At 46.7% G+C, this 10,141-nt stretch overlaps 1 protein-coding gene across 3 annotated transcripts in view; it reads left to right on the top strand.

Annotated features, from left to right (window-relative positions):
* The first annotated feature begins 4,822 nt into the window (after positions 1 to 4,822).
* CHD7 (chromodomain helicase DNA binding protein 7) overlaps positions 4,823 to 10,141 on the top strand; it is a 185,143-nt gene continuing 179,824 nt past the window's right edge. For 2 of the 3 annotated variants that reach the window (XM_075125194.1, XM_075125192.1), the window contains exon 1: positions 4,823 to 5,202. The gene's annotated coding sequence lies outside the window, so the exon portion shown is untranslated. Of the gene's footprint in view, positions 5,203 to 6,998; positions 7,095 to 10,141 lie in introns of those variants that run through there. The other variant, XM_075125193.1, reaches the window with a different exon arrangement.

Below are 10,141 nucleotides of genomic sequence, written 5' to 3'. Positions count from 1 at the left end.
ATGGCACTTCAGTATGCATTATCTCATCTGCTCTCCCTGGTTGAATGATATGGAGAAGAAGATTGAGTCTTGTGGGATTCCACTGCCAGGGGTTTTGGAGGCTGAGGAACAGGCTACAGCTCACAGCAATCCTGGCTTCAGTCTGAGATGAACGAATGAAGCCATTTCAGGGCATTTCTGTTTACTCTTGCAGATTTTTGGAGGAAGGACAAGAGTATTTGATTATCAACAGCTGCAGCGAATTACAGCAGGATGTACTCCCCTTGCCTATGGACAAGAGGACTTCATTCCCCAGACCTTCAAGTGCTGTCTCTGGACCATGCTTTGGCCTAAACTTTAGCTGAAAGGTTCCTAGAAGACTGACAGCTACTTGGAGACTGGTTTTTGCTAGCTTCTCAGCATGCTTAAACACAGAACAGTCATTTGTGAGATCATTAACAGTGAGTGATAGATTACAATGATTTTTGGACAGAAAAAAATGGGCAAGAAGAAACTGCACTGGAAAGAATCTGTCACCCACCCTGAAGCATACTATAGCATGACCAATACTAAGTCAGTAGCTGCATGGGATGGGGCACTTTAGCAGAAGAGCCTATAGGAGTCAGGGATTCTTCCTATTTCTTTTATTCCTTGGTTTATTGGGTGGATAAAGGTTTGTGTACATTTTAGAGTTTGGCTGAGTCCAAGAGTTTTGGGGTGGATCATGATGATCATTCTCTTCTCAAGACAGAGAGAATTCTTATTTTCTTCAGAAGTAGGAAGTGGTCTGACCAGGGCAGGGATGGTTCTTGCATTTATGTCCAATTTCAGCCTGAGGATCCAGTCCGAGGCTTGTGCATCTGGGGATTACCTGTAAGAAACCTAAGGTGGAGAGTTCAGGTAGGCAGGCTGGGGCTATCATATCAAACACAGCATCTTCATCTCCTAAAATGATTAGTCTTGTGCACTTCATCCACTGTGTCAGACAACATTTCTATCAAAACCACTCAAAAGCCTTTGGTGTCTGGGACTTTATGGATTAGCTGGATGTCCAGGTTAACCTTATTTCTGCACTCACAGATTAAGTGGGTGCACTCACTGGATTTTGTTTTGAGTTAACTGTTCCTGCATTTGATCCTGGGACTAGAACAGTTACTTCCTTCAGATTTGTCATCCCTGCTCAGTGAGCTGTTTAAGATTACTATAACAGACATTTTAGAAGGAAAGCTTCAACATCTCTCTGACCTCATCCCACTGAGCTTCCATTGCCCTGGAATCTATCTTGAAGTGTTGATTCCCCATCTCAGTTATTTGATTTGGTGCCTTCACTTGGTGCATAAATTTTACTTCCTTCTTCTCCTTTGAATCTCACTTCAGTCAAATTCAGAAGAGAGAAGACCTCTGAGTATTGTATTGGGCATCTCTTCATGTTCAGGAGACACTAACCATAGCTTATTGGAGAGAATAGAGCACCTGAGATCTCCTGAATCTTCCAAATGATAGTCATCTAAGTCTAAACCATATCCCATCCTGGAGTGCTTCAAAAGGCTCTGCATCAAAGCACATGGCTACTGAGCTGAGATGCAGCCTTTAAAACTCTCCTGATTGAGAGTGAGATGCTTTGAGTCAAGAAGATGTCAAGGTTTGGGATATGTGCGTAGAATGTCCTTTGAACTTCAAGATCCAGAATCAGTGCAGGGCAGCAGCCCTTCAGTATAGATATCCTGAAATCACAGAGATTAAGGTAGATAGGGTCTTCTGAAATGCGGCCTAACTCCTTGCAGTTCTTCGGACATAAAGAAGCAGATGTATTTGCATCTGTAGCTTCTTTAGATAGATGTGCCTCCTTATAGTCCCACAATGTTCTGTACTTCACATTGGTAGTTCTTGAACACTCAAAAGTTCCCAGAGTATTTATGAATTGTTGTAGGAAATGAGGCATGGACCAGTGAGACCTTATAGCCTTAAGCCCTGACATCGCACTGATGATTTCTTGGTGTTGTACACATCGGTGTTGTAAAGTTCCATTCTATCTTTCTTTGAAGTGACAGTGCCTAGAGCTGAGTATCACATTTCACTAAATCTGCCTTTTAAAACAGAAAAGTCTACACAACCCAAACTTCCCAATGTATTTTCATGTGAGGGTAAGCCATGCTCGTTTTATAACACTGAGGCTTTAACACAACAAATCCTAATGCCATTCAATTATCTTAACTGTTTTATTTTGGAAACTACATTAACTTCGCTAAAAGAGTAATTATATACCTGTAATTCAACTTCTCTGAATATAACATTTGACTGAATTCCTATTCATGCCTCTTCCTCCCATCACATGGTTTTCTAATGATTATATATATTCTCTGATGGTCTAATTCATATATATATGTGGTGTCTGTTACAGTTAGAATTCTGAACTCTGCTTTCTGCTCATCAAGAAACTGAAAGGGAATGTTTTAGGGGAGCATGAGTCCCTGGCTGTTAGTATCAGAATGAATTTTGCTTTCCTGTGTCTCAGAGGGCACAAACTCTTTGAAAGCTGGTTGAGCTCTGGCTTGATTCATGTTAAGGAGCTGGGACCCAAGAGCAGGATGCTAGTCAAATGATACCTTCAGAGAAGCAGAATTACAGCTGAGTAACTGTCTTGTTTGTTTACTCTGTGCCTTTGATAACATTGTGTAATCAGTTTCAGTTTCCTCTTGCATGGGCAACTACTATGTTAGTGTCCTCTGTTTGTGAGGCTCTTTCACACAACAGAAGTAAAAAATACACGTTAAAAATTGCAAAATGTGATTATAAAACTAGAAAAATCACCAGAGGTACTTGGGGCATGTGTGGTACCAGACTCCTTTACACTTATTGTTAAAAAAAGAGTCAAACTGACCCCCCCCCCATACATACAACTGGTGCCATCAACTTTTAAACAGAACTCCCCATTGCAATCATGGGACCTAATGAGTCCCCATCCATACACACAGGGGCTCCTTAACATGTGTATTGGAGGGAGTGGAGTCAGCTGCCTCCATAAATTGTCCCTTTTCCTTCCCTGGGACCCTGTGAAAGCTGTTCCATGAATGTAGGATTCACACAGGAAGTAGGTGGAGAGAGAGAGGCCTGATGGGAATGCCCATTGTCCTCCACAGTTTTGCAGATTTTTCCCAGAAGAACCTGAAAATATATATCTATATTTTTTTTACCATGGAGCTGCCCCTGCCCTTGTCCTGGAGGCTGCTGCAGCCAAAGGGAGTCCCTAGTCACACAAATCCATGGAGCTATTCCGCCAAAGAATTGAGAGGCCATAGCTAGTGCAGAGACACTGGGCTGCCCATCCACCTGGTTTAGGGCTAGCACCCGGACCCTGGCATATGGTGGAGTATTTGAGGAAGAACTGTGTGAATAGATGCTTCCAGACCAGCCACCTCAGTTTTTACCATGAAAGGGGACAGAAAGCCCCAGAAAGCCATCAGTTAAAAATAGCTGGGTTGTGGGGTCAGAGAGGAGGTGGCACATCCTTATTTTCTTACTCTCCCAGTCACACAACCAAAGACTTTAAAAAAAAGTTAACTTGCTAGAAAGCTCACTTTTAAAATTCACCCATATACAATCTTTACAGTAGCATGGGCTTTCAGTGCAATTCAGGAAAGGGTAGCCCTTAGCGAACCTTAAATAGGCCCGCAGAGCATTCATTGACTGGGGGGGGCGGGATTTACTTATGGAATGAAAAGATGTTGATACTGCATTTCAGTTTATATGATGAATGTGAATTTACAATTTATGAATAGGAAACTGGCCTCCACAGAGCCTTAATCAGCACCAGCCTACCACTCAAATAAAACCACATGACAGTATTGGAGGGCGACTTGATTTTGAAAAATTGAGCGGGTGGTGCAAAGATCACCGCACAGCGACAGGGACGCGAGCAGGAGCCTGTCGCTATAGACCAGATAGTATTTTCACAAAAGACACGTTCATAGGCCCTATGGACTCTGCCCTGGCTCAAGGCACCGTTCCCTGCTGTTCGTAAGTCCCTCTCACTGTAAGGAGCCGCAGCTCTGGCAAGCTTTATGCTACTGGTGGATGGTGCCGTTAAGTCCCAGTGGAGTTGCGAAGGGGGCTTGTTTCCCCGGGACGCGGGATTTGGCTAGAAAGGGCGAGCCGAGGAAAGGCAGCGGCAGCGCGAGGGGCTCGTTGGACCCTGCGGGCTCCGTGGCATCCAGTCTCTCCGGAGGGGTTTCGCTTTGCCGCGGTCGAGAAGTTGGCGGCGGCGGCGAGCAGCACTTTCCGGGACTCTGCCGTGGGTGGGTGTCTGGCTGGAAGACGCAAGCCTGGGCTGGGGAGCGAGGCAGCCGGGTGCGCGCTGGCAGCAAGGCGCAGCCCGGGGGTCCCGGAGGCGAGCCGGGGCGCGGGCTCTGCCGCTGGGGGTCAGTACGCGTGGCCGGCTTCAGCTCGGACCCTGCGACGGGGCTCGTGTCCCCGGCTGTACACACCTCCCCCTCGCTCCTCGTTCCCTCCCCCGCCGGCTGGGGCGCCCCCGGGGCTGGCTGCGTGGGGGAGCTGGGAGTGGGCTCCGGGTTCCCTGCACCGGGGCAGCGCCTTAGCCCCCCGCCGCCGGCCAGCGGCTCCCGAGGAGCAGCAGGCCCGGCGCGGCGCGGCGGGGCGGGGGAGGAAGCCCTGGCGGGGCGCGGGGGAGAGGTTAGTGACCCCTCTCCCGCCCGAGCGGGGCTGGATTCTTGCATAAATTATGCCAGGCTTGGGTGGTGACGTGTAGGGCATGGGCGGGGCCTGCGGGCGCGCTCGCCCCCGGGGAGGGGGCGGTGTCGGGGGCGCGCCTTGTGGCGGCGGGAGGGGGGCGGTAGCAGCAGCAGCGGCAGCCGCCTGGCTGGCTGGTTGGTGTCTCGCTCGGCTCCTGCGGACGCGCTCGGGAACTATCGGATTAAACTTGAATCGAGTGAAAATTACACAAAGGAGCGGAGCGGAGCCGGGACCCGGCGGAGAGCCCGACACGGCCCCAGACCCGCGCTGACCTCGGGCAGGGACCTCCTCCGCCCCCACCCCCCGCACTCCCGGCGCCAGGGAGCAACTCCGCCGGGTGTGCGAGCCCCGCCGCAGCCCCGGGCAGCGGCACCAACTCCGGAGCGTGTCCCCTCCTCCTCCCCGGCCCCTCGGCAGCGGGCAGCGAGGGAGCGAGCGGGGGACACCGAGCCCAGCCAGCCCTGCGCTGACCCGGTGAGTGACCCCGCGCGGCGGGCGGGCTGGGGGCCGGATTGGCGGCGGGGGGGTGGGGGAGAGACCCGCGGCAGGTCCCTGCCCCCCTGGGAGCGGGGTGTCAGCGCCCCTCCCTCCGGGACACCCCCGCGTGGGGCCGCGCGGTCTCGGCGGGGCGCTGCCCCACGGGCAAAGGGCTTTTTGTTGTGCGCCGGGGGGAGGGGGGTGGCCCGCCCGGCCGGACCCCCTCCCGCTCCGCAAGTTTGGAGGGCGATGGAAACCGGGGAAAAGTTGGGTAAAACTGCGCGAGAGAGAGAGGGAGGGAGGGAGCGGCGAGGCGGGGGCCCGAGCCGCGGGGAGAGCGGCTCCCTCCGGGGAGCGCTGACCACGCTGTCTGCTCCCGGCGCCGGCAGCACAACAAGCGCTAACAAAGTGAGGGAGCCCCCACCCCGCCCCCACCCGCGGTCCCTGGGGCTCGGCGCGGGCACATGGAGCCCGGACGCGGGGGAGCCCCCCGGGGAGGCCGGGAGTGTGCGGGTGGGGGAACACGAGGTGCCGCCGGGGGTCTCTGCCCGGGAGGGGAGGGGAGGGGGAGAGTCACACGCAGGGGACCGGGGGAGGGGAGGCCGGCAGGCGAGGGGGCTCCCGGCTGCTTCCAACAGCCGGAGAAGAAAGAGAAGGGGGTGGGGGAGAGACACTACCTAACGCGAGCTGGACTGGTGCTGGCGGCGCCTGCATAATAGAGACTTAACCCTGCGAACCAACTCGCCTCCCCTTCCTACCCCGGCCCCCTCCCCAGGCTGGGTCCGGAGCGGAGCGCTGGGCAGAGCGCACACGAGCTGGGGCTGCTCCCCCTGAAATCAAGGCCATTTTGTGGGTGAGCGGAAAAGGTGGTTTGAGGCCAAGCGGTCAGGGAAGGAGGGGGGGGGGCGTTGTTTGTGTTTGATTCACACAGGGAAATGGGGCTGGCAGGCGATTCTCTCTGTGTCTCTGGTTCACCCTGCTCTGCTGAGGGCTGGGTTGTTGCTGCGGCGGGGTTGGGTACTGAATGGGGGGCTGGTAGAAGTGGGAAGCGGACACTGTGGGGGGGGGTTGAAGGGGGGGCGGAGGGAAGGTTGTTGGTTAGACTCAGGGAGAAGGAGCTGCAGGCAATGAGCAGCCATCATTACGTTGCATTCATTTATCCTGATAGCATTACATAAGGGGACACCCTCTCACACTCTGGGGTACCCCCCGAACTGCTGGTTCTGTTATTTTAGGGGCCACTCGGTTCTGCGGAAGGGGGTCACTTTCGTGCACATGCTGGAAATCGGACGAGTTTCTTTAGATCACTTTTACACTCCACTTACGCCTTGGTTTAAACTAGTTTTTAAAACGGACAATGGACAAAAGAAAAGTAGCAATGCACGGGGAGTTCCCTTTGAATTACTAAGAGATTGTTGGATACCCCCCACAATTCTCCATGTACTTGCTCCACTTTCTACCTTTGTTTTGGTTTGGGAAGGTACTGAATGTGCCTTCTCACTACATTTAGGCTGGATTTTTCGTTTGTGAGAGCCTTTTCAGTTACTTGATCTCCTGTGGATTTTGGTTTGGGGAATATCAGAAAAACCACCCCAGGGCAATAAGTTTCTTTCTGTGTATATGTGAGCCTCGATTTTACTTTCATCAAAGTAAAATCTGAGTGATGTTTGTAGTAAAAGATGGCTTTCAGGGAACTGTTTGTCATTTTCTGTCGTGGTATATGGGACTAAGGGAGATACAAAGAAACAAGTTGAACAAAAATGTTTCTGTTCATTTCCTCACAGATCATCCATTCTAACGACGGCAAAAAAAATCTTAATGACTATGACCTTAGCAGCATGGGTAGCTGATTTATCCCAATTATAAATCCCGTTAGTTTGCAGTAATGTGTGAGTATCAATATATAATTCATATTAAAATCATGACCAGTAATTATTTTTATAAAAGTTGAAATCCATCATTTTCCAGCGAGAATGCTGCATCTGTCGTTTGGAGTGTTTTTGTCTTGCTGTTGCACAACAGAGACTCTCCAGTCTTTAACCTAAAATGGCAGCTTTAATTTGACTGGGGCCCATTCATTGACAGTGATAATAAAAAGGCTGAAAGCTAAATGTAGCTGGATGGTTGGGGCACGTTGCTGGTCTCTTTTGCATCACTAAGCACAGCAGAGAGAGGAACTTCTAAGCTCTGTAGTTTCTTCATCAAAAAGTTTTCAAGAAAATTTTCCTTTAAAAAATCATGTTGCTTTGTATAACACATGCTAAACAACCGGCTGGCTTAAGAACTTAGCTGTGCTGAGACAGCTAGATAGGGGTTATTTTAGGAGAGAGAATTGCTCTATTTAAACAATAGGGGAAAAATCGCAGTAATTCCCTTCAAAATAACCTGCAGTACATTGGGAAATTAACCATTTGTTTCTGAGGTTTGTAACAGGTGATGTGAGCAATGTTGACATTCTTACCATTTATATCTCTAGCTGAGAGGATAAAGTGGGCATGTTACTTGTTTTCTTTTGATATTTATATGGCATTATAAAGGTGCTAGATACTACGTAGTTTAACTTTTCTCAGTTAAATAATACCATATCTTCTTGGAGATGACAGTTACTTTCTCTGAGAACAACATTTGACATTATTTGACGTTCCAAACACTAGTTTTGGAAAACAGAACAATCGTTTATCTTTTAGATAGAAATGGATAATGCCACAAACGTTCATAAAATCTGTCCTGGTTTAAACTTAACTTTATTTTAGCGGCTTAATTTTAGTTCCTTTAAACCTTACAAACACTTTAATTTAAAAAAGACATTTTCCCAGAGATACTTAGTTCTAAACTATATCCTTTACGATTGAATCCTTTAGTCAGTTAAACCTGCATTGCTATCAGCTGGATAAACACACTTGACCAAGCTTCTCACTAGCTATTTAACACTGTAAGGTATGCCTTTTAATTTTTTAAAATTCAAATTAATTGGTTTAAACAATAGAAAAACTTGCTTACTCTTAATTTAGAACACGCACACACAAGTTTACTACCTGTTTAGCTATTAAACAAAGTTTTGATGAAAGTGAGTAAACATTTGGATAGGATATTAATCCTCTTATGAAATGTTAGTGTGTAGAGGAATGATATAACAGAAATATTAATTTATAACAAGGTACTGAAATCAAAGTGTACACAAATAGCAGGCTAAACTTTATTATGGTTTTGGTAACGTCCATTGAAATACTTATTACTATGAATGTGTGAAATTAGTTTTTAGATAGCACTAGAATGTGTATTTTTTCTCTCTCTACTGAATGTGCAAACTGTATAGTACAGCTATTTTATAAAATATTGAAGGGTTTTATCAAATAGCACATACACTAACTTTTCCAAAGTAGATATTTTCAATCTAAAAGTTTAAATAAGGTTTACAACCTTGATCTATGATTATCATATATTAGAAATTTATCTAAATACTTAATTTCACTTATGGTACATCACAAAGATTTTTAGCTATTTCATATTAACTTCAGATATTTTCAAGCTATTTGCCACCATGCTGGAATTTTGTGTAGGCCAATTTTGATTTGACTGAAGATGTTACACCATTTTTATAAATATAAGGTGCCAAAAGTAAAGCTGTGTATGAGTACAAAGTAAGTCACTGCTAAGAAGGCCCTAAACTTCAGTCGTTCAGTGGAAATGGTCTTGGCCCTAAAGACAGTCTAAAGTATATCTAAAGACGGTCTTAAGTATAAGGAGACGGTGTGGAAAAACAGATATTTTTTTTTGTGCATCTGTAAAGAGAAAAAGCCTTAATAAGAAAGCATTACAAATAATAATTAGTATTTCAAGAGAACCTCCTAAATCTTCCATTGTGACTCTTTGGATTGGCATGACCATATTATATTGTCTGATATTGGCTATTTCTATCTAAATTCTGATATGACAAGTTGAAGCAGTGTGTGTGAAGAGGGAAGAAGGGGCCTGAAAGATGGGGAAGGGGGGAAACAAACATGTAAGTGCCTTTAATTCTATTCCAAATCTTTAGCCTTCATTTCCTGTAGGTAGTATATCTGTCAATTAATTTCCAGATGGAAGGCTTTTAAAATCTGCTGAATGTTTGAATGGGTGAATTTAGTGTTCACAAATGAGGCTGTCTGGATCAAGTTGGGGCTGGTGGTGTGGAGCAGTTGCACAGCAGGTTTCCCCAATCTCTACAAACATACCTCATTCTTGTCTTGCAACCCCTCTCCTATGCCGTTCCTGTGGCTAGATTACCAATTGTTCTGGATTAGGGAATGGTTTAGTGATGCTCAGAGGCAATATGGATGAAACCGCATACTTTATAGTCGTGTGGCTTAGGCCTTGCCTACAATATGAAAACAGTACTAAACTGATTTAGTTATGCTGGTAAAACTTTCTTATGTAGATGAGACTTTAATTTCCATTTTAATCTGTTCTCCAAAGAGGCAAAAGTCTGTTGCATTAATCTGCTGACACTACCTAGTTCTATCTGTGGCAGATTCCAACTTCTTCCTGAATGCATCCTCTTCCCTTATTTCCCAACCAATCATACTCCCATAAATAGGACACTTGCTATAAAGACTCTCCCTAATATAACTTATTTGAGCTAAGATTTAAGATTACTGTTGCTGGAATGCTACCAAAGTTAAGAGGAAGAAAACAATTTATTCTAAGGAGACCTAATCTGGTTTTAGGATCCTTTGTTGCAGAGAGATGGATAACTTGTTGCAGAGCAGCAGTTACAGGATATGTAACGTTATTTTTTTAGAACGCTTCTGGCAAGGTGCTAAAACTTGAATGAAGTTTTTTGTTTTGTTTCCATACATATAATCTAACTTTCTGTCACTCTATTTTACCATGGATTTCTCAGAGTGAAAATACATCGCTTGGTTACAAACTGAAATGTCTTTATTCTCCACTATTT

The sequence above is a fragment of the Caretta caretta genome, chromosome 2 (assembly GCF_965140235.1).
Source record: "Caretta caretta isolate rCarCar2 chromosome 2, rCarCar1.hap1, whole genome shotgun sequence".
NCBI lineage: Eukaryota > Metazoa > Chordata > Testudines > Cheloniidae > Caretta > Caretta caretta.
Note: the sequence above shows the minus strand (reverse complement) of the source record. Positions and strands in the feature narration are given on the sequence as shown.